Here is a 27,483-nt window from a genome sequence, read left to right on the forward strand (position 1 = left end):
TCCCAGGCCTTGGGAACTGGATGAAGTTAAGGGAGGCTGGAGTTTAGGCTTGCTCTCTTTATAATGGATACATGACTTATTCTGTTTTATTTTGTATTACTGTTTAATGTCGCCATGCTGTGTTGTGAGTTGCCCTGAGTGCTGATCTAGAGAAAGGCCCGGGGTGGGGAAGGGTATAACAACTGTGAAATAAAGCAAACATGCCCAGGCTGGGAGTTTGCTTCCAACAGCTGCCAGCCATGAGCATGTGGAAGCCCCAGCAGGACATAAATGCAACAGCCCCTTCTCCCCCATGGTTTGTTCCCAGTGGCTGGTATTCAAAGGTAATCTGCCTTTAAATGTGGAGGTACCATTTTGCTCTCATGGCCAATACCTTATTTGGAAAGTACACAGCAGGAGTGTTTTACTTGTAGCCCCCCAGATGTTGCTAGACTACAGTTGCTCAACCCACAGCCATGTGCTGACCATGAGATGCACCTCCTCCTCTAGGGACTGTGGGAAATTCACAGTGTTACTGCCATTCTCCAAGGGAACTGAGAATGCAAGAAGAGCCCTGCCGGACCAGGCCGGACCGGACAAGACCAATAGGTCCATATACCTCAGTATCCTGTTTACCACAGTGGCCAACCACTGCAAAAGACCTCAAGGAGGGCAGGAAGGCAATAGTCCTCTTCAGTAACCAGTATTCTGGGGTATACTGCCTTGGAACATGGAGGTTCCATTTAAGCTATCTGCAACAGTTGGTAGACTTCTCCAGGAATTTGTCTAAACTCCCTTAAAAGCCACCTAAGCCAATGGTCCTCACATCCCACAAGTTAAAACTGTGTAGTGTGAGGAAAGACTTCCTTTTGCCTGTCCTGAATCTACCACCAATTGGTTTCATTAGATGGCGCCATCTTCTAGTAACAGAAAATGGAAATGGACTGCCTTCAAGTCGATCCCGACTTATGGCGACCCTATGAACAGGGTTTTCATGGTAAGTGGTATTCAGAGGGGGTTTACCATTGCCTCCCTCTGAGGCTGAGAGGCAGTGACTGGCCCAGTGAGCTTCATGGCTGTGTTGGGATTTGAACCGTGGTCTCCCAGGTCGTAGTCCAACACCTTAACCACTACGCCACACTGGCTCTCTAAGCTAGTAATAGAAGGGACTAATAAATGCCAAACTCTCCAATTTCTTTACACCAGAGCACCATTTTTATATGTTTCTATCACACCACCTCGCCCCCTGCTCTTAGATGACTTTTTTCTAAATGAAACATTTAGTAACACATACACACACAAACGCCCAACCCAGAGGGCAATACATTTAATAAGACACTGACATAGTAGCACAACAGGACGCTGACATATTATCATTCCACCAAAAATCATCCATGATCACAGACACACCCTGCCACCGGCCATACAGACTTACTGTGCCTTACAGTTGCACGACAGACAGAAGTCTAACAGGTGAAGACTTCACAACTACATCACCATATCAGGGGAAAAATGGCAGCCACTCAAATTCTGCCTAAATTCAGCTGTACCCCTTACAAAAGGTGACAAGACTAGAAGCATAGAAATTACAGAGGAGGAGTAAGATTGTGCTTTCAGGACATATTTAGCAATTACACTGCACAGAATTCAGCATGATGAAAACTTTATTTATTTGTTTGTTTATTTATTTATTTATTGAATTTCTTAGTCGCCCATCCGGCTGGCTATCCAGCCACTCTGGGCGACGTACAAAATAGGCATACAAATATAATAGACATTAAAAATCTGAAAACAACGATGATAATTTATTATTATTGTTGTTGTTGTTGTTGCTGTTATTAATATTATTAGCCAAAAACCAAGTTTCTAGACCTCATGATTGCAATGAGAAACTGAAAAAGATACAGTGGCAATGCTTAGATGAAATCTCAAAGTGGATGTGAATGTTCTTTGTTTGCATTATTTACACTGACAGCAGAATTTCTCGGCAATAAACAAACCAACCTGGTGTACCTTTGTTTAGCCTTCACATTTCTCCCTAATGGGAGAGTATATACAAAGTGCTTCAATGAAAATAATAGATACTTGACTAATATCTATTAGTTAAAAACCAAGTTTCTAGACCTCATGACTGCAATAAGAAATTGAAAAACATACAGGGGCAATGCTTGGGTGAAATCTCAAAGTGGAGAGGGCTAAGGCAGAAGTTTAGTGGTTAACAGATTTGGGGGGGGGGAGCTACAGTATCCCAAGCAATTTTTCTCTCCCTCTCGTCTAAGCTCAGTATAACATTATGCAAAAAAGTAAGTGGATGTGAATGTTCTTTGTTTGCATAATTTATTCAGACAGCAGAATTTCTCGGCAATAAACCAACCAACCTGGTGTACCTTTGTTTAGCCTTCAGATTTCTCCCTAATAGGAGAGTATATGCAAAGTGCTTCAATGAAAAAAGGACCCTGACTTTGCTAACAGGCTGCACAGAGAGGGAATTACTCCACACACACACTGCTTTTCTCTGGTGTGGCTGCTGCGGGAGCAGGTGCAGGGGCCAGACAAGGGCCACCACCTTTGTGCACATTGCAGCGTCTCGGAAATCCACCCAATGCCTATCCAGGCCCTTTCCCTTTGCAAGTTCAATGCTGTTGTGATGCTGACCTCAGAGGGCTCACGGCCCCTTTCCAACATCCCAACACTTTTCTCATGTGCCAGTCTCAGGGCGGCAGGCAGGAGGCAACGCAGGAAGGGAATACGGCAGAAGAGCAGATGGGCTCTCCAACAAAAGATCTTGGTTTTGTGCAAACATCTGCAGTAATAAATTTTGAAAAGCAGGGAGGGTGGGGGAACAGAAGCCAACAAAACACACGGATCTGAAAAGGCGACAAGAAATCTCAAGGCACGGAAGGGAGCGATGAACAAAATGCCCCTTCCTCTGATAAAAGTGCTTGCGAGCCAACCAATCAAAGCGACCCCTCCCTTTCGCTCTTAACCCATGCACCCTCCTCACCGCACTCCCGGTGCACTTTCAGTAAAGTCAAGTCACCTCAGACACTCAGTTCTGACCCACTGTCTTGCTCGTGCTTTTTAAAGGTGCATGTTGGACAAAGACGCATCATCTGATTGCATCAAGAGATTATGAGGGAGAGGGGAGAGACTGTGTGAATTGTTGCCCATTGCTCCCCTAGGAAGCAGGAACGTATGGGAAGGTTTGCCTTGGTATCTCAGAAACCAGTGGCAAGATCCTGGCCAAGGTCTTGAATAATGGGTCTTTGATGTCAGAAAGGGAGAAACCTGATCCAATATTGGGATTTGGAGCTGTTGAAATCTTCCAGTTTGAACAGGTGGAGCTGCTGTTTCAACGGATGGCACAAGCAGGTTTTCCTTAAAAATCAAACAAACTGTGTGTACACATACACACACATACAGACAATTCCCACAAACCAGGAATCCTGAATTTAAAAACAAACCTGCAAGGTGCCTACAAACTCAAGGGCTCTTTGTATATCAGATGGCAGTGTTTCTCCTCTGTCCAGAAAGAGTGTGACATTCGAGACTTTGGAGGTGCAATCCATCCCCAAAAGAGGCTCTATTCCAACCTCCTCCTCTTTCCATTTCATCTCTGATGCAGAACTAAGAGGAAGGAGCAAGAGCGTCCCTACACCTCCCTTCTGACCATGCATCTCCCCCTTCCCTGCTTTTATGCTAAAGAAGTCAAATTTCTCATTCTGGTGCATTAAGCAAGCTCTGTTAATGAATGGCTAATGCATCTGTTAAAAGTGTATGAAGGATGCAGGGATGATAAGGGGGGGGGGAGGGACCATGCAATGCACAGAGCTACTGGGCAGGAATCCAGGTTTAGTCATCACCCTCCCAATACAGAGAGAAAGAGAGAGAGAGAGACCCCTTTGCACATAAGAAAGGGGAGGTGCCTGCTTTTGCCATCCGAGGCGCATTGTTCTAATCAAAGGGGGGGGGGAGAGAAAAACTTACCCAGCAGATGGCAGGTATAACAAAGCAGCTTGCTGTGGCCAAACCAATTATTTATCTAATTATGATTTACCACTTAACCACATGATCTTTCTGCAGAGTTGTGGGCAATTAAAACCGGGGTGATTATGTGGATTATGTAAATCAGGACGGAGATGAGCGAATAAAATTGGAGATTAGACATTCACCCAGGCTTTAGTTGGCACATGGAATGAAGAGGCCGAGGGGGGGAAGAGGGGGGGATGAGGGAGCAAAGAAAGCAGAGAGGGGGAGAGTAGGGTGGTGGAGGGGGGGAGAAGGGATGCAGAGAGGGCTAAGTATTCACGGGGCATTCACCCATGAGGAGGTGAATCACTAGGTATTCACCCATGAGGGGATGATCCTGTCAAATGCCAAAGCCTTCTAGCCTCCCACCCCCAAAAGTGAGATTAGGCAAAAAACAGAATGGGGCTCAGACACCCTGAGCCAAGGACTTCACATGCAGCCGGACTTGGCCCCGGGGGGCCCTTTTTGGCTCCATGAAAAGTGGCAATGAAGAAGAGTGCCTCTGTGCATATGTACACTGCATTTCTGCTACCATTGAGCAGCCCCAGTCTGCTGGCCTATGTCTGGGGTAAGGCAGCAGGGCTTTGGGGTATGGGGCACGCAGAAATAACTCCTGAGCAGGTTGCTTCTGCCTCTTGCAGAGACCAGGCCTGCCGGCCTGCCGGCCTGCCTGCCTGCCCCCCTCCCCACAACCGCTCTCTTTCTGATGATCTCCTCGTTTCTGCATTGCTTTCCCAATTATCGAGCACTTCCTTCCTCTTCTGCCTTCTGTTCCTGGTCTCCTCCTTCCTCTGCTTTTCCACCTTGCCTCCCGGGCCAACTAAAGCGTCGGGCAGGTGACCTGGCACAGTCTCCCTTTCTCTGCTGCATGTGCAGGCATTTAAAAAAAGGAGAAGGAAAACAGAGGAGGGGACCCGAGCAAGGGGCAGGTGGGAGCAGACAAGGCCAAATCTTTCATGGCAGCAGGCTTGCCACGCTCCCTAAGTGCACTGAGACTGAGAAAGAGGAGCCGAGACCGCGAGGGGCATATCTGGGGCATCCTGTTGGGGGAAGGAAAGTTGTGCATCAGGGTTAACATCAGTGTGGACGGAATCCGCCCTTTCCTGGCATCTAAGGGCTAATCTGCATAGGTAAGCCGGGGGCAGCAGCAACGCTTGTGCTTAATTGCCAGTCACCCTGCTGGCTGGCTTGTGGAGCCAGGAAGACCGAGGGCAGGAACAGCAACAACAGAAAAGAAGCGTGGGCTGTTAGCCCAGGAGGCAGCTGGCTCAGTGATGGCTCCAGCAGCAGCAGCAGCAGCCGCCTCACCAGCAGCTGATCTGCAGGCCAGGGGGAGCCGTTAGGCAGGGCTCTCGCCTGCAGAGGCCAAGACTCCACTCGGATGACTAATGGGGCTGGTGAACGAAAGCGGCATGGGAGACAGGCAAGCAGCTTCTGCTTAGAGCGAGCTATGCCCCAGGACTTATTTACAATGCCAGAGTCCATGTTCAAACTGCCTAGCAGCCGGAGCATTGTGTGAGAGGCCCCGCCAAGGCTTAGCCCCAGAACCTGTTTTCCATGCCATGTCTCGAGTCCCGGAGCACATAAAACAATCACAAAGATGAACACTGCCTGCCTGCCTGGTGCCACTGGCTGGAAAGTGGATTCCAATCCCAGGGAACAGATATTGTCTCCTTGGTTCTTACTGCCAGAATCGATTTGATGCATCGCATTTACAGCCTTAATCTCCCCCCCCCGTTAAATTTCTGGTGGTGTAGATGGAGCTATCCTATTTTACCTGCGCAACATCCCTGAGAAGAGGCTATACGGAAAGAGAACAACCAGTCCCAGGCCCATGACTTAGCGGAGGATGTGACCCCAGATTTCAGTGGTCTAACACCCTAAATTGTCACGCATGGATAAAATCTGACATTGAAAAATAATTGTGTGTAACTTGCAACTGGGAGGGTCTTGCATAATCGAAGCACCCACATTTTGCAACAAGAGGGAAAAGGCCTGTTAACAGTTGCTGTGGGGAGGGAGGCCCACAAGGCCTTTGTAAGCAAAGCTCGCTGGCTTTCCTTGCCAGGATGTCAAAGGCATCCTAGCCCACTTGCAAAAAGGAGACACCCCCTCCCAGCAAAGAGGCAGCTATAAGGCAAGGAGGCCCTGCCTATATCAAGGAGGCAAAAACCAGCCAGGTTGCCAAGTTGGGGTGCCTGCATTTCCCCCCACCCCACCCAGCACATCAGCAGCCCCACTGGAATACCTGGTGTGCTTTTTGCCTTTTGTTGCTGAGAGCACAACAAAGCACTTATGCAGCGAGGGTGGGGTGTATTAATAACGGTGCCTGGCAGATTATTTTGCCTGCCTGAGTTGATATGAGATTTATGCGTCACATGAACCCAGGGAAATACAGCAGTATTAACGATAATACTCCCTGTCCTAGCAAAGGTCAGCTGCAATCTCTATCAATCCCGCAACACAGAGGAGGAGACGGGCGCTCCGAGGCGCGGGAAAGAAACTGCCTGTTAATCGCCTCATTTGGGAAGGCGGACGGGGCAGCATGTCAAGCGAGATACAGATTCAGCCTTAATTGGACAGCAGATGCAGGAGGGGGGAAAGCTTAACAACCTCCCTCCCCCCCTCCAATGCAACCGGCGCCATAAAGCTAGCGCTTGTTTCAGGGTGGGTATGGGCAACTGCAGAGCAGCTGGTGGGAGAAGAGAAGATCCTAATCTCAGCTATGGTCACCAAAGCCATAGATTGGGTCAGCTCGTCACGTGTTGCTGAAAAAGGTAGGAATGCATGCAGCCACTTTATGCTGGGACCTGTCTAGCTAAGTACTGCCTGCTCTTGACTGGCAGCAACTCTTAGGCAAGAGCAGTGAACCTCCTACCCAAGATCCTTTTGTAACTGGAAATGCTGCATGCAAAGCACTCAGCTATGGCCTATTTTGGTGGGTAAGCAGCATGTACTTTCAGTGTACTCCATCGGGTGGAAGCAGGGAACTGTTGGGGCTTAGCTTCAGGGCGGGTGAACAGTGTGCATCTGAGCATGTGCAGAGAGCCTTTCCCTCACCAAACGTGCTGTGCCCATAGCTGGGATGAAGAGGCAGCGCCTCTGTGGATTTCTAGGCAGCTTTGAGCCTACACTCTGGGTTCTATACTAGGAGCCTGCACTAGGGGTATGTTTTAAGTTGGATTCCTGCATTGAGCAGGGAGTTGGAGTCAATGGCTTTATAGGCCCCTCCCAACTCTCTGTTGTTATGTGCCTTCAGGTCAATTATGACTTATAGCGACCCTATGAACCAGCGACCTCCAAGAGCATCTGTCATGAACCACCCTGTTCAGATCTTGTAAGTTCAGGTCTGTGGTTTCCTTTATGCAATCAATCCATCTCTTGTTTGGCCTTCCTCTTTTTCTGCTCCCTTCTGTTTTCCCCAGCATCATTGTCTTTTCTAGTGAATCAGGTCTTCTCATTGTGTGTCCAAAGTATGATAACCTCAATGTCATCATTGTAGCTTCTAATGATAGCTTTGGTTTAATTTGTTCTAACACCCAATTATTTGTCTTTTTCGCAGTCTATATTTCCCAAACTCCCCCCCCCATGGACCACTTGAAAAAAGCCGAGGGTCTTGGTGGACCATTTAATATTTTTTCTGCCTGTGGCAGCAATTGTAACTTTCTATGCTAGGAGCTGTATGATTTTTAACTGCATTTTTATTGCTTCTTTTATATCTTATATTGCTTTTACAATTTGCATTCCAAAGAATTCAATATGCAATATTTAAAGCAGACATGCTATGGGCCATCTCAATGAATCTCACAGGCCACTGGTGGTGCAGGGACCACAGTTCAGGTATCCCTGGCCTACACCTCCCAACATAACTCTTGTACCTATCATGTCTAACCCCTCGCTGCTCTCCCAATTAGCAGTGGTTGTGTATCGCTCAAGGTACTTACAACAGCCAGCCTCTAGAGAAGACTAACTAAGAAGTAAGGGTGATTCTGCCAGCAGGTAATTGCATCCGGCCGCTGGGATCAGGTGAGCATAGATAGCAAGCCTGCTGATGTCACTGCCCTCAACCCTAGCAGGTCTTCAACTCCAATAAATCTGGTGGGCTGGAGAAGGCTTTCAGGATCAGGAATCTGTCTCAGCAAGACATCTTCGGGTTTAGAGCTAAATCCTTGGCCCTGATTTCCCTTTCAGGTGCACCGCAGACCTGGGCATGCACAGAACACCACATGCTCATACACAGCCGATCAATCCCAGCATGATGTATTTTATGAACACGCAGATGGCGTGGTATAGGCCAGTGGGAAGGTTTTACCTTGGGATAAGAAATCGATGTTGGCAAATACCAAAGTTATTGCATCTATTTTCATTTTCCTAATACCAGCACCATCTGCTAACAATTGCTGCCTCCAACACAGGGAAGCAGTTTTGTGTATTTATACAGGCACCTGTGCAAGCATGCATTTACATGTGCACTCTCCTCCTCTCTCGCTCCATACACAAGCACATGATCCTACCAAGATCCTACAACATCTACTCAGCTCCCTGTGTACAGAGCACTTGACGGGTGAACTGAGGAAGCATGCTTACGCTGACTCAGACCAGGCCACATAACCCAGCATGATCTACTCAGATTGGCAGCAGCTCTTCAGGGTCTCAGGCAGAGGCTCCCCTCCCTCCAGCTACCAGCTCCTTTTAACTGGAAATGCTGGGTGCTGAACTTGGGATGTTCTGCCTTCAAACTGAGTTACTGACTCCATGCGGGGCCACGGCATGCTCTTGGAATGACGTGGCGGATACCTTTGGCCATATTTGTTGGGATCTGGGAGGAATTTTACTACAGCTAGAACCTGGTGAAAGAAAAAAGTCTATTAAACGCATGAGTCTGATTAATCAGTTAAATCTGCATGAAATAAATCTGCATATTTGAATAAAGCAGTCCAATTGTCCTGAGGAAAAGCCACACTTCTTTGATCCCAGATCACTGGCGATCATTCGTGGCCGAGTAAGATTGTCTTCCAAGATAATTTGGCTGGAAGATGCCTGTGCGTTAATTTGTTTTATGTGGGGAGATCGGCGCACAATGATCAACCCACAATCTTGACAGAAAAAGGCTTTGATCCAATGGCATGGGTACTACGACGACTGGAAGTCCTTTATCTGCTGCAGCCTTCATCCGCCTTCACAGCCGTTCAACACATTGTTATCCCCCGGCTGTTCTGCCGTTGAGGACACTCTTGGATCGTTTTTTGTCTGGTTCCTCTCCCTTGACCTGACCGCCATGCGTGACCCTGCTGGGAATACGTGACTCCCGACAGCATCGCTTATAGGGTTCACTGGAACACGCAAGCCCACTCACCACTACAAGGTGACAATCCCTCTGCAATCTCAGATATCGCTGGCGTGTCAGGCAGCCGGGCTCTGCCACGAAAGAGGCCTTCCATCTTGGGCGAGAAATACCAGGCAATGCCTCTTCTAAGATGGCATCTACCAGTTGCAATTTTTAAGAGTACTCCCATTGGTAGTAAAACTAAATGGCATTCTTTCCGTTTTTAAAAACAAATGTGCTGCCTGATTAATCAGGACTCACATTTAAGTGTGACTGTTTTGCTGTTTATATCTAACTGATGACGTGTTGCCGCTCTACATTTAGCCCCAGGGCATACTTGCTTGTGACCCTGAGTTTAAGAGTGTGGGTTTTTTAAAAGAAACAACGGTTCCAACAATGTGCAGTTTGAGGCTGCAGAAAGGCCACAGCTCAATGGTACAGTATTTCTCTCGCATGCAGAAAGGCCTAGGTTCAACCCCTGGCATCTCCAGAGAGGGCTGGGGGAAAACTTGCTCTCTGAGACCTCGCAGAGCTGTTGGCAGTCAGTTTAGGCAATACAGAGCTACTTGGTATAAGACAGCTTTTCTATATCATGCCTACTCTCATTGCACTTTAGGGTTCAATGTGGTCTGGATTTCATGGGCAGTTCTGTGAACGGCTGGGCCAGTCTTTCAGTCAAAAGTCCTGCCGTTAGATTAGGTGGCCTTGCACCGTTCCCAGCCCTGTAAGCCTTTCACCCAGGAAGCAAGCCTGTAGGCATGAACAGGACGCAGACACAGGTAAGGTAAGGAGCCCCAAGCAAGGAGGAGGAAGGCTATATAACAGTTTCCCCACTTGATCTCTACCTTCTGCCCCCTCCCCACCCCGCTTCACTTACAAGCTTCATCTGCAGAAATCTTTCAAGTCCATCGACTTCAGCGATTTGGCAAGTGCCAAGGATCTGAGTCAATCAATTCCATATTCTGGATTTGCTGCCTCCAAGTCAGCCTTTGGCAAAGGAGAGAGACCTGCTGATGAAAGGTGGAGGTAGTCAACACAAACCGCCCATCCCAGCCCCTCTGTGAGTGTCTCTCTCCCTCATCCCCTTCCCCACCTGGTCTGATGTTAGTACAGAGAGGAAGAGGAAAGAGAGCCTGTCTTGTTGATAGACACAACAGGTGGCTCACTGCCCTCTTGCAAAGTCTGTCCAGTGCATTGGTTGGGCTGCATGGTTGACTCGGTGAACTGTTCCTGCACTGCCCGGAACATACTCCTATTCCTCTTTACCTCACCACCCATGTTAGCAAAATAGGAGAATACCATGGCTGTGATCTTATACAGAGCTGGACGAATGATCCATTCAGAACTAGCCATTACCTGCCAACGCCTCTCCAACATCTCAAGCAGAGTCTGTTCCCAATTCTGCTAACCTCCAGATCTGGGCCCTGAAAATGCACAGGATTTCATCTGCAATGTAGCCTCCAACTTTTCATGCATCATGCCAACTCAAAGCATCCATAAGTAAATGATGGCAGCCCAACACTGAAATTCTTCCTCGGTCTTTACAATCTCTGTTCCACAATATATACACGTATACAGAGTCAGTAAAATTCTGCTTAGGCTCACTGCAATCCACAGGCCGAGGTAAGGATCCGGCTCTTTTCTCTCTTCACGACACAAGCATTTTGGGTTCCAAATGCTGAGGGGAAGAGAAGCTTCCGTCTGAAGCATCCATCTGGCTGCCCGGCTGACTAGCAGCCGGGGAACAACATCAGCCAAGCTGCCTCAGCATACAAGCTACGGCTTGGGCACTTATCTCTGCTGGAAGTAAAAGTGGGAGGTGGTGCAGAGAGAGTGAATCTGGACAGCCAGATTTTTTGCACCCAATTTAAGGCAATCTGAAAGAGGTTCAGACAAGCAAGAAATCCATAGCAGACTGCCTTATACTGAGCCAGACCCTTGGTTCATCTACCCTAGTATTGTCTACACTGACTGGCAGTGGCTCTGCAGGGTTTCAGACAGGAGTCTCTCTCAGCACTGCCTGGAGATGCTGAGGATTGAACCTGGGACCTTCTGCATGCAAAGAAGATGCTTTGCCAATGAACTATGGCTCTTCGCTTACGGCAGTTGGCGCCAAGCTTTCTCTCTCTCTCATGGACCACTTGAAAAATTGCTGAAGATCTTTTTTGCCTGTTGTAGGAATTTTAATGTGCTGGTTTTTAATTGTATTTCTGTTGCTTCTTTTATTTCTTATATATCGTGTGTTATTGTACTACAATTTGGATTCAAATTGTAAATCAATAAAACGTAGTATAAGAAATAAAAATACAATTAAGAATCAGTATGAATATTTAGTGCGAGGGATGTGCCATCTCCTGCATTCAACAACAAATTCACAGACAAGCTGTAGACCACCTGGATGAAGCCTGTGGACCACAGTTTGGGAGCCCCTGGCCTAAGGGAAATGCGTAAGAGGAATGTTGTTCTGCCTCTTGGCTAGGGGCAAGGTGGTGGAGGTGGTGGAAGGCTCTCCTGTGGGAGAGCATGGGGAAGCGTAATGCATTCACGGGAAAGCAGTCCTGACAGGGCAGCAAAGATAAAGGCATGGCAATACTCTAACTTAGCCCATGAATACCTTTCAGGCTTATGGGAGAAGTGCCACAAGGAAGCTGCAGGTCAGCTGAGAGGAGAGTCCAGGTCTTAGAGAAGGAGGGCTGTGCCAACAGGAGGCCAAAAGATAGAGCGGTTCAACCAAAAAAAAAAAAAGCGGGGGGGAGACATGGGTCGCCTCCGGACTGTCTGTATGTTGTCGGTGGGGGGATTCAAGCGCCTGTCAGAAATTTTGGTTTGTGCAATGAAAGTGGATTAAAGTTCTCTGCCATCCTAGCGCAACAAATCCACTCTTTTTTAAAAAAAAGATGGGAGTTTTTGCAGATAGGAAAGTGGTGGGTAAATGCACTGAAACAGGCGTGATGACCAAATGATTAATGAGAATCGCACAAGCAATTCAGAACGAATGCTCAGCATCATCATATAACTTCGCCACAAAGAAATCAGAATGGAACCTCAATAAAGAGTGGACATTGTCTAACCTCTGTGTAAGCTTTGTGCAAGCAAATCAGAATGAATGCTCGATAAACTGGCTGTCTAGAAGAGCCCAGGGTGTCTGGGAAGCCATGAAAGAGGGAGGCAATCATATTTCACTCACATCACCTGCTCTGAAAGCCCTCCACCAGATGGGCCCAGGCCAGCTGCACTTACTTAGTGGTGCAAGAGCAATGAACTCCCATGTTCATTGCCACCCTCTCCTTTACTAAAATAATTGTTCGTGTGTAAAGCAGATTGGAAGAGTAAAAGCAAAAGGTGATATAAGGAACTGCTGAGGAAGGGAGGCTTTGCAAGCCATTCACCAGGCATCTTAAGTTGCCCAAATTTCCACAGGGTGCCATTTCAGACAAACACCTTCTCTGCACAAGGAGCACACCACCTCAACAATGCACATGTAGAACAAGCCCCCAGGCTCAAAAACATCCTACTGTACCCAAAAGGAACTGCTCAGTCTAGCATTGCTAACCGAGAGTGGTAGTCAACTAAGTCCTACTCAGAGTAGATGCACTGTATTGAATGAACCTAAGTCGGTCATGTCCATGAACTTCAATGGGTCTACTCTGAATAGGACTAGAGTTCACTATCACCCCCCAAAAATACACTCATAAGGGATTTTAATATTTTCCCCCTTTAAATTCTGCACAATCTGGAGTCAACCTTTCCCTGTCACCAGGGCAACGCTAACTGGGGCCAGAGACGGCTTCTTGATGGGCAGGCTGGTGATCTCTGCAGCATATGCAGGGCCAAGCAGGATGGTAAGCGCTTGGCACAAGTGCCTGTTGGAAGCCTGCTCTGCTGAATACAAGCTGAGCTGGCACAGTCTGTTGGCTGGTCGGCAACAACTCCAATCCATTTGTTATCAATGGTGGCCACTCCGGCTCTCTCAGACAGACAGCAGGTAGAAGGGACAGGCACGATCAGTGGGCATCCAGCAGCAACGTCCTCTCCCCCCCCCCGATTTTAACTGTGATTTGCTCCCATTTTTTTAAAGCGACATGTCAAAATTATTTCCATACTAGGAGGAGAGGAAAAAGCTGCAAGTCCTTAAAATGTGCAATGGCATCCTGAAGAAGGAGAAAGGAGCACTGAGAGTTTTCACAAATCAGAAGGGATATTCTACGTGTTCAGGATTTCTGCGAGGACAGCACAAATGGCAGTCAGTTTGGAATGTCCAAACTCTGTAAACTTTTAAGCAACTGCTTTGTGTCCTGTCCTCACAGACACTCTCACAGAAAACACCACACACATGCCCCATTATGAACACATCTGCACCTGAAAACGTAAACCAGATTGAAATTGGTTTAACAGTATGCCTTACTAAAAACAGATTACTATGGAAAATTACAGTTTCGGCTGGGTGCTGAATATTCGCGGCTCAAGACTCTCCACCCTTTCAAAGGGTTTCAAAGGTAAAATTCACAGGCTTTAAAATTCACAGCGTTTCTGGGATAGGACACGTGATGGTTACATAGGTGGGAAAATGGAAAATGGAAATGGACTGCCTTCAAGTCGATCCCGACTTATGGTGACCCTATGAATAGGGATTTCATGGTAAGCGGCATTCAGAGGGGGTTTACCATTGCCTCCCTCTCATGCTAGTCCTGACTCTGACAGTGGAGAGAGAACATAGCCATCGTGGCTAGTAGCCGTTGATGGCCTTAAAAGGTAAAGGTGTCCCCGCACTTATAGTGCAAATCATTTCCGACTCTTAGGGTGACGTCTTGCAATGTTTACTAGGCAGACCGTATATATATGGGGTGGGATTGCCAGTTCCTTCCCCGGCCTTTCTTTACCCCCCAGCATATTACCCTCTATGAATCTGACTAATCCTTTTTTCAAGTCATCCAAGTTAGTGGATAATTTAACTATGTGCTGTGTGAGGAAGTACTTTCTCTGATTTGTTCTGAATCTGTTGAACCAACTGAGAGAAACTTGCAGGCTGAGGACATGTCTTAAACAGATAGATGTGCTTTTTGAGGACTGCAAGAAAAGGACCCTGTTATTGAGTGTTATCTGTGCTTGTTTGCGAGGATAACCTTGTTCACATTTCTACCTATTTTGCTATTTTTGCACACAAATGTACCTTTTTCTCCCCCTGTAAAGCATCCATAATGAAAATGTAACATGGCATGAGTGTGTGCAAACACAGTCCCCAAGTTTTTCTGAAAGAGTGAATGGGGGGGGGGACAGGGAGACTCCTCAGGCATCCTGACCTACATGGAAAGGAGGAAGGAGGAGGAAGAAGGTGATCGCAGGGAAAGGAGGAGCAGAGGACAAGCGGCGGCGGAGAAATCCCTCTTCCAACTGTCTAAGAGTGTTTACAAGGTTCATCATGTGATGAAGGATGTCATCTGTGACGCAATACCAACCTTGCTATCTGTTTATTGGGGGGGGGGGACAGAATATACACCCAGAGATGCCTGAAATGCATCTATAGTATCTCAAGATCATTCCAAACCTGCTTGTGCAATTTTTGTGCTTCTCTCCAAAGGAAAAAAAAGGGTGTGTGTGCGTATGTAGGGGGAAGAGTGTGAAGGAAGTGAGCATAACAGACAGATGTAAGAAGGCTTCCCTCCCCCCCCCACACACATGTACCTTGTGCTTTGAACATTACCAACAAGGCACAAAAGCCAAGACAAGGTGCACCACCCACCCTGCACTAGGCAGCAGGAAGAGGTAGGGGTGCATTCAAGCGGCCACCCCCTTGGAAAAGGTGTGAATGAAGAAGGCTGCGAGAGGGCCCTTGGCTGCTTTCTGCGTCAACCTCTCCCACCCTCCTCTCCCTTAGTTCAGAGCAGATTCTTAAATCTTCCCACCAACCTCACCGGCAGAGGCAGGTAACCTATTCATTATTGATGGATCTGTAGCTGGAGAGTGTCAATTACGGAAACACACATGGAATAATTAGGACATTGGAGAGTGCCCAGAGGAAGGAGGGTCTGTGTTACACTTGGCATCGGCTTTCAGCTTCACAGGTGCACAGCCGGTTACCTACATGCTCCCCCCGCACTACGCTGCTCACATGTGCGGGACCTGAAAGGGCTGCACCTCTTAACCAAATGCAGTAGAAAATGAGGATTCTACATATTTGCCACAGAGTTTAAATACTATACATCTGTCCATTCCTCTTCGCATATTCTGACCACCGGGCTATCTAACTCAGTATTTGCCAGCACTGACCACCAGCAGCTCTCCAGGGTCTCGAAGAGGAGTCTTTCCCCACCCTATCCAGAAATGCCAGGGATTGAACCTGGGGTCTTTTGCACACAAAGCCGGTGCTCTGCCACTGAGCTATGACCTTTCCTCTAGCAAAGTTGTGTGTTACAGAAAGAAAGCTGCTAAATGGGTAGAGCTGGACACTTCAGCTATTCGTTACAAATTCTAAGCCTGTTTTGGCAACTCGTGTGTGTGTGTGTGTTTTCTCTCACTTATTTGAGTCACCTGGAGTGGCTGGGTGAAGCATATGCCAGTCCCAGGATGCAGCCCTTAAAGATGTGGTATTACTGATAAAGATGATTTCCTCTGTGTCTGCGTCTGTTAGAATTCTTTTTCAAGATGTTTTTAAAGCTTTTTTAAAAAGATGTTTTTAAAGCTTTTTTAAAAAGATGTTTTTAAAGCTTTTTTTTTTTTAAAAAGATGTTTTTAAAGATGTTTGTTTTATGTTTTTATGGATGTTTTGTCGTAATATATTTTAGTCTGTTTTGATGATGTTTTAGAGTGTTTTTAGTGTTTTTTTTGCCACTCTGGGCTCCTACTGGGAGGAAGGGTGGGATATAAATCGAATAAATAAATAAGTGTCTGCAGAAAGCCTTTCTTGCATCTCCAAATGAGTATGCAACAGCCACCTCCCCACATGCACCCCTGGAAATACAACAGGGATGAGGAATGTGGTGCCCTCCAAATGTGTTTGGACTCCAGCTCCACCAGCCCCAAGCAGTACATCCAATGGTCATGGACGATGGGAGCTGTGGTCCAGCGTCATCTAAGTATAATAAATGAGCCCCCAGCAAATCAAACTTTCACCGTGGAAACATGCCCCTGCTTTCCCCTTCTCTCCCTAACCCCCACCCAAAAAACCCCCAAAGCTGAGAATTAACAAGATTAATTACATTCGGCCAGCGATCCCGCATATTTGTGCCAAAAAAATCTATTGCGCAAGTGCCATTTCCTCCCTTTCGCCTTCAGTAATCTTCAGCCTTTAGAGCAAATTATTAAAATTCACTTATATTTAATCTGCCTTCTGGAATTAATTGAATTTTTATGCTCAGCAAATGTCACTATTTGCGCTGGCTCCAAATGGCTAAATGACAAACTGGCCGACAGTCCAAACTGCGGGCTCTGAAAAACTGGGGTGGTGGAAGGGGGAAGAGAGTGGCAGTGGGCAGGGGAGAGGGAGAATCAGCATGATGGGGCAAAGCTTGGCGGATGAGGGCAGGGTGGGGGCACCCTAACCTCTGACCCAAGCACAGGATCTCTGGGTGGGCAGGTAGGCAAGGATATAATGGTGTTTATGGCACAATAGGCAGGAGGCTGGTCCTACTGGGCTGCACATTAGCCTTGCTGCAAATACAGGAGATTTTTTTTGTTACTAACTTGCTCTGATTTGCTTGCGGGCAGGTTGCACGACAATGAGTGTTTATACATCTTCTCGGTTCCTAGTTATCATTGAGTCATCCCACATTTCTTAGTGCATTTCTCCATCACTTTCCTAATAGCAAAATACTGCTGCTTTTTTTTTCTTAAGTGGATTTGTTGTGTTGGGGTGACGAAGTGCTTTAATCCACTTTCTATTAAGCAAACTTTAATTTCGGGTATGTGCTTGATTCCTTCCCGAGAAATATTTATTTTATTTATTATTACATTTCTATCCCGCCTTCCCTCTAAGGAGCTCAAGTTGGTGTACAAACATGGTTCTCCCCCTCCTGATTTTATCCTCACAACAACTCTGTGAGGTAGGTTAGGGCGAGAGACAGTGACTGGCCCAAGGCCACCCAGTGAGCTTTATGGCAGAGTGGGAATTTGAACCCTGGTTTCCCAGGTCCCAATCCAACACTCTGACCACTATACCGCACTGGCTCTCCTGCTTGTGCAATTTTTGTGCACCTCTCCAAATGGAAAAAAAGGTGTCTGCACGTGTAGGGGGAAGAACAGCATAAGAGAGTGAACAAAGTAAGCATAATAGGCAAGATGTACGAGGGCTTCACACACACCCCTTGTGCTTTGAACATTACCAACAAGACACAAAGGCTAACAGTCTGAAAGACACCTTTTTTAAAAAAAAAAGAGAGAGAAGAAGGTAAAACGGTAAAGCTAAGGAGCTGGAATAAAACATAACTCAAAATTGAGGTTTGGTTTGAAACAGGAAACTGGTTGTGTGCAGCAACACCCAGCACAGTCCTGAAAATCGTGGACACTCCAGCAAGAGATGTTTAACAGCGAGGGTAACAATACAAGATGTGCGCATAGGCAGGGTGACACCAATTGTGGTAAGCTGCTTTGGGGGCATTTTTTGGCTAAAAGAGCAGGGCAAAAATGCTTGAAAGAGAGAGAGAGAAAGAGAAAGGGAGATGGGCAGCTATGCCTTGTCCAATCCTCACTAAGCCATTACAATGCCCTTCCTTTGGTTCTGAAGTAACGTATTTGACCACAATTGGAGTACTGGTTTCAACTCAAGGCGATTACTGCTAAGTCTGGCCTTCTTACAACTCTTTACACTGCTCCTTCAGCTTGTATACAAAGATGTGGGTGGTAAAGACACCTGCTGAAACTTTAGCATGTGCAAAATAAGGTGAGTTGCCAATTCTGGGACCTGTGGGGAATGGGAAGCAAGAAATATCTCAAGGAAATGGCACAACAAACCTTGGCTTCCAGCTATCAAAACAGAGACATTGGCATGCTCCATTCAAAGGTTGCTTGCAAACCCTTCAGCCATTACAAGCGTATTAATTATTATTACAGTTATTTATATCTCGGCCTTTCAGGCCATGGAACTATAAATTCCTTTAACACAATCCAAAGCCAAGATGTCCTGCAATTTTAAGGGATGACTGATGTGAACACTGAAATGTCAGCATGCTAATTCTGTGCTCTGTCGTGTCCACTTCTGCACCCATGTGGCACAACAGTGGAATTTATTATTTATTTATATATATATTACATTTATATCCCACCTTTCCTCCAAAGAGCACAAGGTGGCATACAAACATGGTTCTCCACCTCCCAATTTTATCCTCACAACAACCCTGTGAGGTACGTTAGGCTGAGAAACAGTGACTGGCCCAAAGTAACCCAGTGAGCTTCATGGCTGAGTGGGGATTTGAACCCTGGTCTCCCAGGTCATAGTCTGGCACTTTAACTACCCAGAATCCACCCTGGAACTGCACACACATCTCCACGAACCAGTACAAATTTAGCACGTGACAGTTCCTGCACACATAGTGCAAAAATCAGTACCTATTACAATAGGTACAGTCAAAAAATATAAACGCACTTAGAGATTCTCATCTTTCTTCACCTGGGCCAGAGCTGGGCCCTGGTGTACAAAACAACAACAAAAACGGCTTATTGCAGAGTCCCGGTGAAAACGTCTGCTCAAATTAAGCCCCACAATTTGCTACCCTTTGGAAGGAGCATAATGTGCAGTGGATTCATCCATTCCAGGCCTGTCCTCCTGCTGACCCTGTTTCTGGCTGAATTTAGCAACCAGAAGCTCTGAAAATGCAACCTGCTGTGTGAGAGATAAAGGACTCCTCCCTCCTTCCTGAAACTGCCAGAGTGTCTAATTTGCCTGCTTGGAAGGAAGGAAGAGAGGCTCTATTTTCCTGGGTAATAACTAAGCCTCACCAGACAAAAGCGGACTCAGGCATTCAGCTCTGCACTACCAATACTACAAAGGGCAGGCAGCTCTCTGGATCTCCAAGGGCCAATAGCACAACACATTTCTTCAGATTACCCTTTGCAAAGCTGTTGTTTGCCAGGAGGAGGGGAAGTGGGGGAAGGCAATCTTCCCCTCTTCCCATACTCTAAGGATGCATCCCAGAGGTCACCTCCCCGCCAAAAAAACTTTAACTTAAAACAACAACATTTTGTTGCTTCTACATTTTGGCACTAACTAGAAGGACATGGTGCTTGCAGTGCAAGATTGAATTTTGTTTAAAGGAAATTTGGGGGAACCATCTGTGCCAAGGGAGGGCAGTGGGGTATTTAACAAATGATAACATCAGTAATGAGTGGATCTGTTCAAGGAATGGCATGACTGGCTGTGACTATATCACAGCTTTAAAGCTTTGCAGGAATGTATTCCCCGCTTGAGACTGTGCAAAGTCTTGCACAACAGGACTTTCTGGACTGAGCCAAGATGTGCTGCCCACACTGTCATCTTTCTGGTCTTCTGTCTGTTTTAGCAATAGGTCCACACTGTAGCTCAGTGGCAGAGCATCTGCTGTGCATGCAGAAGGTCCCAGGTTCAATCCCCCGCATCTCCAGATAGGACTGACGAAGTCTCCCTGTCTGAAACCCTGGACAGCTGCGGCCAATCCGTGTGGGCAATCGTGAGACAGAGGGAGCAACAGTCCGGTTTCCTGTAAGGCAGCTTCCTGTACTCCCACAGCCTGGTGCATCGCAGGTATGGCGTAAAGGACCTTTGAATCCTCATGTTTCACTGTATTGCACCCTATTTCTATGGGTGCATTTGCACAAACGAGAGGAGCTCCCTGCTGGGACGATCACTCGATGAGCCAATTCTGCCCTTGCCCAGAAGGAGGTCAGTGTTATGTTTCAATACCGGGAAAGATATTAGAACAGATAATAAAAGAGTCCATTGGCAACTATCTAGATGACAATGCTGTGATTAGTAGGAGCCAGCATGGGTTTGTCAAGAAAAAATCCAGTCAAACTAATCTCATCTCTTTTTTTGATCGGGTCACTAGCTTAGTAGATGGTGGAAATGCTGTAGATGTCATCTATCTAGATTTCAGCAAAGCGTTTGACAAAGTCCCCCACGACCTTTTGATTAGCAAACTCGTCAAATGCGGACTAGATGGAAATACTGTCAGGTGGATTCACAACTGGTTGGAAAACCGTACTCAAAGAGTGGTCGTCGGTGGCTCTGCTTCAGACTGGAAGTAGGTTTCAAGCGGAGTGCCACAGGGTTCTGTCCTGCGGCCGATACTCTTCAACATTTTTATCAATGACTTAGATGATGGGGTGGAGGGAAGCCTTATGAAGTTTGCGGATGATATGAAACTGGGTGGGACAGCTAACACAATGGAAGACAGGAATAAAATCCAAAGGGACCTGGATAGACTAGAAAATTGGGCTGAAATTAATAAAATGACATTCAATAAAGACAAATGCAGGATTTAGGCCAGAAAAACAAAATGCACGGGTACAGGATGGGAAATACCCGGCTTAGCAGTAGTGCGTGTGAGAAGGACCTTGGAATTGTAGTGGATCGCAAGTTGAACATGACCCAGCAGTGTGATGCTGCGGCAAAAAAGGCAAACGCGGTTTTGGGCTGCATAAACAGAGCTATAGTTTCCAGGTCGAGGGAAGTAATAGTCCCACTATATTCTGCATTAGTCAGGCCTCATCTGGAATACTGCGTTCAGTTCTGGATGCCTCATTTTAAGAAAGATATAGACAAGTTAGAGCGGGTTCAGAAGAGGGCGACGAGGATGATAGCCGGTATGGAGAACAAGTCTTAGGAGGAAAGGTTGAAGGAACTTGGCATGTTCAGTCTGGTGAAGAGAAGGCTGAGGGGTGACATGATTGCACTCTTTAAGTACCTGAAGGGCTGTCACATAGAGGAGGGTACAGATTTGTTCTCTGCTGCCCCAGAGGGTAGGACTAGGTCTAATGGTTTTAAGTTGCAGGAGCGTAGATTCAGATTGGACATTAGAAGGAACTTCTTGACAGTAAGGGCAGTTCGGCAATGGAACTGACTGCCTAGGGAGGTGGTGGGATCCCCTTTGCTGGATGTCTTCAAGCAGAGGCTGGACGGCTGTCTGTGGGAGATGCTCTAGCTGTGGATTTCCTGCTGTGAGCAGGGGGTTGGACTCGATGGCCTACAAGGCCCCTTCCAACTCTATGATTCTATGATTCTCTATGTTGCTTGTGGGGTACAGCAGAGCACAAGCCTGCATACCATTCAGCTGCCTCTCATCTGCACTGCCCAGGAACCACATATAGCCTGCCTGGTGCTTGACAGTCCCCGTCCCCACTCCCACATTTGGCTTGGCATGGTTCACACATTCAGAAGGACCAAAGATGGAGCAGCCAGCCTGCAAGAACAAGGAGAGTAAGCCATCAAGGATTGGGCAGGCCACCAAACACGGCAAGGTCAGGGCACAAGCCCACAGGCTTCATTACTGCTGCTCTCCCAGGCAGAAAGAATTTGGTAAGGACATAAGCAGAGCAGCCCTGTTGGATCAAACCCATGACCTATATAGCCATCATCCAGCTTCTCGCTGAGGCAAACCACCCATAAGAGGTAGTGGTGGCCACCAACCTGGATGGCTTTAAAAGAGGATTCAACCAGTTAAGGGAGGATGAGGCTATCTATGGCTACTAGCCACAGCGGCTATGTTGGCACTCCTCCACTGTTGGCAGCAGTGAGTCTCTGAATTACCAGTTGCTAGGAATCACATCTGGGGAGAGTGCTGTTGCGCTCAGCTCCTGTGTGGAGGTTTCCCACTGGGTCTGGTTGTGAGAGCCAGGACGCTGGACTAGATGGGCCCTTGGTCTGATCCAGCTCTTGGGCTCTTAGTGTGTTCTTACACCAAACGCCTCTAGGAAGCCCACAAGCAGCAACCGTCTCCCAGCAACTAGGATTCAGTGGTTCCCTGCCTCAGGGCAGCTCGGCTCCATGGTTTAGCCATCATTACTAGCAGCCGCAGACTGATAAGAGGTGTCTTTTTCAAAAGAACCATTCTCCTGACTACCTTCATGCAATGCAAGGGATTATGGGATGGCCACTATCTTTCTTCTAAGCGTGTAGATAAAACAGAAGGAAAACGGCAGGAGCTCTTCTCTGTAGGGTGTTGCACAGCCACCGAGTTCAGTAGACAGCGCAGTACTTGACTGCCAATATGGTGCGGGAGCAAAGCTGCCATGGTTTATAAACACAAATGCACCCAAAGTCCCATGAATACTGCTAAAACAATTCCTTGCCCCTCGTTTGTTCAGGCCCCATCTCCTTCAACTCAGCTGCAAGATGAAATCTTGATGGAGGGGGGAGGGGAGGGGGAAACAGGTGCCTCCCAGACTTGACTCCTTCCTGCCCTCCACTCCTGGGATTATCATAAATTAAGATGTAATTACTCTGCATACAATTTCCAACGCAAAGATTCCAAAGGCGATAAGCACATTCCACAGTGGGGAACGGGGACAAAAGGAAGCCATTGTGAGCCATTTCTGGCTCTCTCTCTCTCTTGGGGAAGGGTGGCAGAAGGGTTAAAATCGATGCCCTGCAAAACAGCCGTGGTTGCGTTCTAGCACTGGGGCTTCTGAATGAGAACAAAAGAGGCCTTGCCTGGAGGCCTTCCCCACACCAAACGCAGATACAAATCTTTGCCAACGATGGACCTGTGAACATTTAAAGCCACGCAGCTCAGAACCTCGGAGGCTGAACACAAACCTCCGTTCCAAGGTATCAAACACCTGAACAGGTTGCTCTTCAGATATCTGACAATGTCATCAATAGCACCTCCCTGGTCACTATGCCGGAGTCAAACATTGATCTGTGAAAGATACAAGGTAAATATCAGCACCCTGGAGAGCCGGGGGGGGGGAGGAGCAGAAAGAGTTTGTGCATATGAGTTCCAGTTTCATATAGGCCAAGGATGGGGAATGTATGGCCCTCTCCATGTGGCTGGTCTCAAGCGTCCATCATCCCTGACTCTACTGGCTGGGGCTGATGGGAGTTGAAGCTCACCAAACTCTGGAAGGACCCACAGGTGCCTCACCCCTGGGGTAGAGCAAAGCTGGCCAAAACAAAACACACATCTGACTTCCAAAGCCTTCACTGTATGTGCAAAGCAGTGACCTTTTTAGCCTTCCAGGAACACACTTTCATCCAACACACATCATCTAGCGTTTGCTCAGGCCTAGATTGGCTTGCAACCCTTTCGAGAGCCTTGTAACACCTCCCACACCCACCTGTTGTTCCAGGCTAGCTTCAGAGGACAGCTTTTTACACGATAGTTTGAACTTGATGCACCAGCTGCAAAGCAGGTTATAAGTGGCCTTGATGATTCGGATGGGACCGGACATATACTGTCTGCTTTTTTAGTTGCAGATCATATTTTATATGGTTTTAATCCATGCATTTAACTGCTGTTTGGATGGTGGCAGATTGTGCACATCCCATTTGTATATACTTAGGAACATAGAAAGCTGCCCTATGCCGAGTCACTGGACAGTGGAGTCACTGCTCCCTCTTGCTCAGTGTTGTCTACCCGGACTGGCAGCGGCTCTGCAGGGTTTCAGGCAGGAGTCTCTCCTAGCCCTACTTGGAGATGCTATTGGGATTGGACCTGGGACCTTCTGCATGCAGAGCAGGGGTTCTACCACAAAAAGAAACCATATATACAAATGAAAACAACATTCTGCCAGTTTCAGTTTAATCTTCGTCTTGGATATTTCAGTCATCAGGGAAACCCATGAAATGCTCCCACTTTATAGAGATAAGGACCCAAGACTCGCCTGAGGCCGCTGTGAGTCTAGGGCAGGAGCTTGAACCCACAACCGCAGACCATGTCAGCTCCCACAGAGCAGCAAGAGACCATCGCAATCTACAGCTTCTTGTACAGCAATGTACTAAGCACTGGATAGTACTTCAGACAGACATAACGCCCTGTCTGCCATCAAATCTAATTACAATCTGATCAGAGTCTGTGCTGTTTCCAGAGCAGGCATGGCAGCTGTCTTTCACAGGGGCACTTCTTTCATTGTCGGGGAACACAGGCTTTAGAGATGGACGACACTACAGTAGGGTCTTCTTGATCAAGACCTCTGCATTGCTGAAACCCTTGCAGGTGCCTACAATGACAGAGACCGGCTTCCCTTCTTGTATGTTTCTTGCTTCTTTTTTGTGCATTTCGTACAACAAGAGGCCAGCAGGGAAGTGGCTAGCCAGAGATAAAAGCAGCTCCTGCCTTCTGAACTCAGCCCTTAGTTCCTTCCTGGCCTCGCTGGATTTAAGAGCCGAATACGCGGATTAACCCGCCTGCCCGCTGACCTGGGGGTCCTATTTGAAATCCCCTCTCAGCTCAGCTCCTGGTTAACACCGACAAAGAGCCGCTGACTCGCCAGAGCGCTGGGGCAGGCAGCATATGTTGCTGACGTTATCTGAGTTGCTGGGCTGTGTTAGCCGGAGAAATTGATTAGAAGGTTATTTATCCCTGCGCACACAGGCTGGGGCCATAAAAGCCCGGGCAGGCCCTGCTGTCGGCAGCTGTTCTGGGGCCGCGTTCCACTTCCCAGGTGTCAAACAAACACCACCCGTGTGCACCAGCCCGCCTGGTTAGCAAGAGCTGCAAGATGCATGCTGATTATTGTGCCGGGAATACCCACCCCAAATTGCCCAGGCAGAGGAGGAATGTACAAATTAGCAGAACAACAGAGGCTGCAGTGTAGAGGGAGGGAGGGGCGCAGGACCTACTTGCTTGTTTTCCTCCCATTTCAGTTGGCCACCGTCCCTGACACTGTAGCACAACAGAGAATCAAGCATCTACTAACCCTCATGGCTATGTTCTATCTCCATTGTCGGAGGCAGCACGCTTCTGAATACAGCCAGCTGGAAACTGCAGGAGGGGAGAATGTTGTTGCACTGAGGTTCTGCTTCCGGGCATCCCACAGGCATCTGGTTGGCCGCTGTGAGAACAGGATGCTGGACTAGATGGGCCATTAGCTTGATCCATCAGGGCTCTTCTTATGTTGCTAATGCTGTTTTGTTTTAATGTATTTTAAGATCTGTTTTTATGATGTTTTAAAGTGTTTTAGTGCTTTGTTTGCCGCCCTGGGCTCCTGCTGGGAGGAAGGGCGGGATACAAATAAAATAAAATAAAATAAATAAATAAATAATGTTCTTAAGAGCAGGAAGGCAAGTACTCCACTTCTCTTCCTTACCAACTCTACATCCCCCAGGCCAAGGACTGGTCCTTGAGCATCTTACAAAGTGTAACGCATATCAATGGTTCAATATAAAAAACAAAGCAAACACACACACACTATGTAGTCCAGCGTCATCAGGTTGGCCATGAAGAAAACCTACCTCATAGGGTTGTTGTGGGGATAAAATGGGGAGGGGAGAACCATATACACCAGTCTGAGCTCCCTGGAGGAAAGGTGGGATATAAATGTAAAAAACAATAAATAAATAAATCTACATGTCTGGATAGGCCTGCCTCAGCAAAAATGTTTTCAGGATGCACCAAAACGGAGACAGCGAAGGTGCCTGCCTGATGTCATTCGCTTCGAAGTGCAAATGAGGATTATGTGGCACCTGTAACAGTGCCAGTTCCGCAGATCGAAGTGGTCAAGGGGGCACGGATGGGGTAAGGTGATCCCACAAGTCAACTGGTCCCAAGCTGTTAAGGGCTTTATATACCAACAGTAACACCTTGAACTTGGCCCGGTTATAAATCAACAGCCAGTGCAGATCTCTGAGCAGCAACCTGTCAACAACAGTGCTGCTGCACTTCGTACTAATTGCAATTGTCGAGTCAAGCGCAACAAGCAAATTGAGAGCCTCTGTGGATCAGCAGTTGGCCTGTTCAGCGAAACAGAGCTGCAGCTGAAAGTTATGGGTTCAAATCTCTGTTCAGCCACAGATTCAATAACTCGTGCTAATCCTGCCCCCTGTGAAATGGGGATATTCAACTCATTCCCCTCACAAAGGCAGTTGTGAATAGGAATATGGGCTACACACTCTTAGACCTCCTGGGAATATGCCAAGACAACCCCCCCACACACACAAAAACCTAAAACAAAACTCCGCCACATTTTGGCCTTACTGAGCGAGTGAAGCTCTTGCTGGTAGCTGACCTGACCAGGCCGCTAAGTAGCCGCTTTACTGGCAAAACGTGGCCTGTTTACAGGCGGCTAGTCATTTTCTTATGCTTGGGGATTTTGGTTGTGCATCATGGTCAGATAAACAGAAGCTGGCATTTGAAAAATGAGCCCGCAGCCACCTGAGCTGCTGGCCGGCCGGCCGGCCTTGTTCCCGGCAGGGGAGGGAAGTGCCTGGCGAACCAGCAAGTGTTCTGAGAGGGCCAGAAATCTCCCGCTTCCTCGATAGGCAACTGAGCCAATGACCCAGGGAAAACCTCCATGTCTGTCTCTTCTTTTAGCCGCTCAAGGAACAGGTCTCCTAACAAAGAGCTCAGAGGTGGCTGGATACCTCCTTTTATATTTCCACTTCAAGCGAGGCAGGCACGTTCCGCTCCTGAGGCTTTCATCTTGTCATGCAGCGCGTGTGTTAGCAGCTCAGCTGCTCTGGACTTTTTCTGTGCCTGCGCGTTGTGGGGAGGGGGAGGTAGAGTGGGAAGAGAGACTGCGGTGCTTGATTCTTGCCAATAGGATCTGATTGACTGGCTTTTAATCTTAGGGCTTTATCTCCCTGCTGCCAAGTTACAGGGAAGTGGATTCTTAGAAGCAGGCAAGCTTGAAGCAGCGGGTGGCTCAGAGGCCCTGGAATGGCGCGGAGGCTGTTTTCTAGCACTCGCACCAGTGTCAGGGAGGATGATACAGACAAGAATTTCTGCAACCAGGATGCATTATGCAATTTATGGCCTTTTGCTTTGGCAGGATTGGTTTTGCATAAAGAAGGGATGGGGCACCTGTGGCTGTCTGCATCTTGCTGGACTCCAGTGCCCATCATCTGTGATCACTGGCCACACCAGTTGCAGCTGTTGAGAGTTGGGAGTCCAACACTAGCTGGAGGGTATCAGCTTCCACATCCCTGCGATAAACTTTTATTCTCCGTTCAGGATGCAGGCTTTCAAACAGTAGTGTAGTGGCAAATTCAGAAGTGCAGGGTACCTTTATGTTTGTCACAACCA

General features: G+C 47.5%; 1 protein-coding gene across 7 annotated transcripts in view; it reads right to left on the minus strand.

Annotated features, from left to right (window-relative positions):
- Window positions 1-27,483, minus strand: part of GSE1 (Gse1 coiled-coil protein) — a 428,843-nt gene that overhangs the window by 92,578 nt on the left and 308,782 nt on the right. The window contains exon 1 of one of the 7 annotated variants that reach the window (XM_061594430.1): window positions 10,212-10,307. The exons of the other annotated variants lie outside the window; for them this stretch is intronic. The gene's annotated coding sequence lies outside the window, so the exon portion shown is untranslated. Of the gene's footprint in view, window positions 1-10,211; window positions 10,308-27,483 lie in introns of those variants that run through there. 7 annotated transcript variants of the gene reach the window in all.

This window comes from Rhineura floridana, chromosome 13 (assembly GCF_030035675.1).
Source record: "Rhineura floridana isolate rRhiFlo1 chromosome 13, rRhiFlo1.hap2, whole genome shotgun sequence".
Classification (NCBI taxonomy): domain Eukaryota; kingdom Metazoa; phylum Chordata; class Lepidosauria; order Squamata; family Rhineuridae; genus Rhineura; species Rhineura floridana.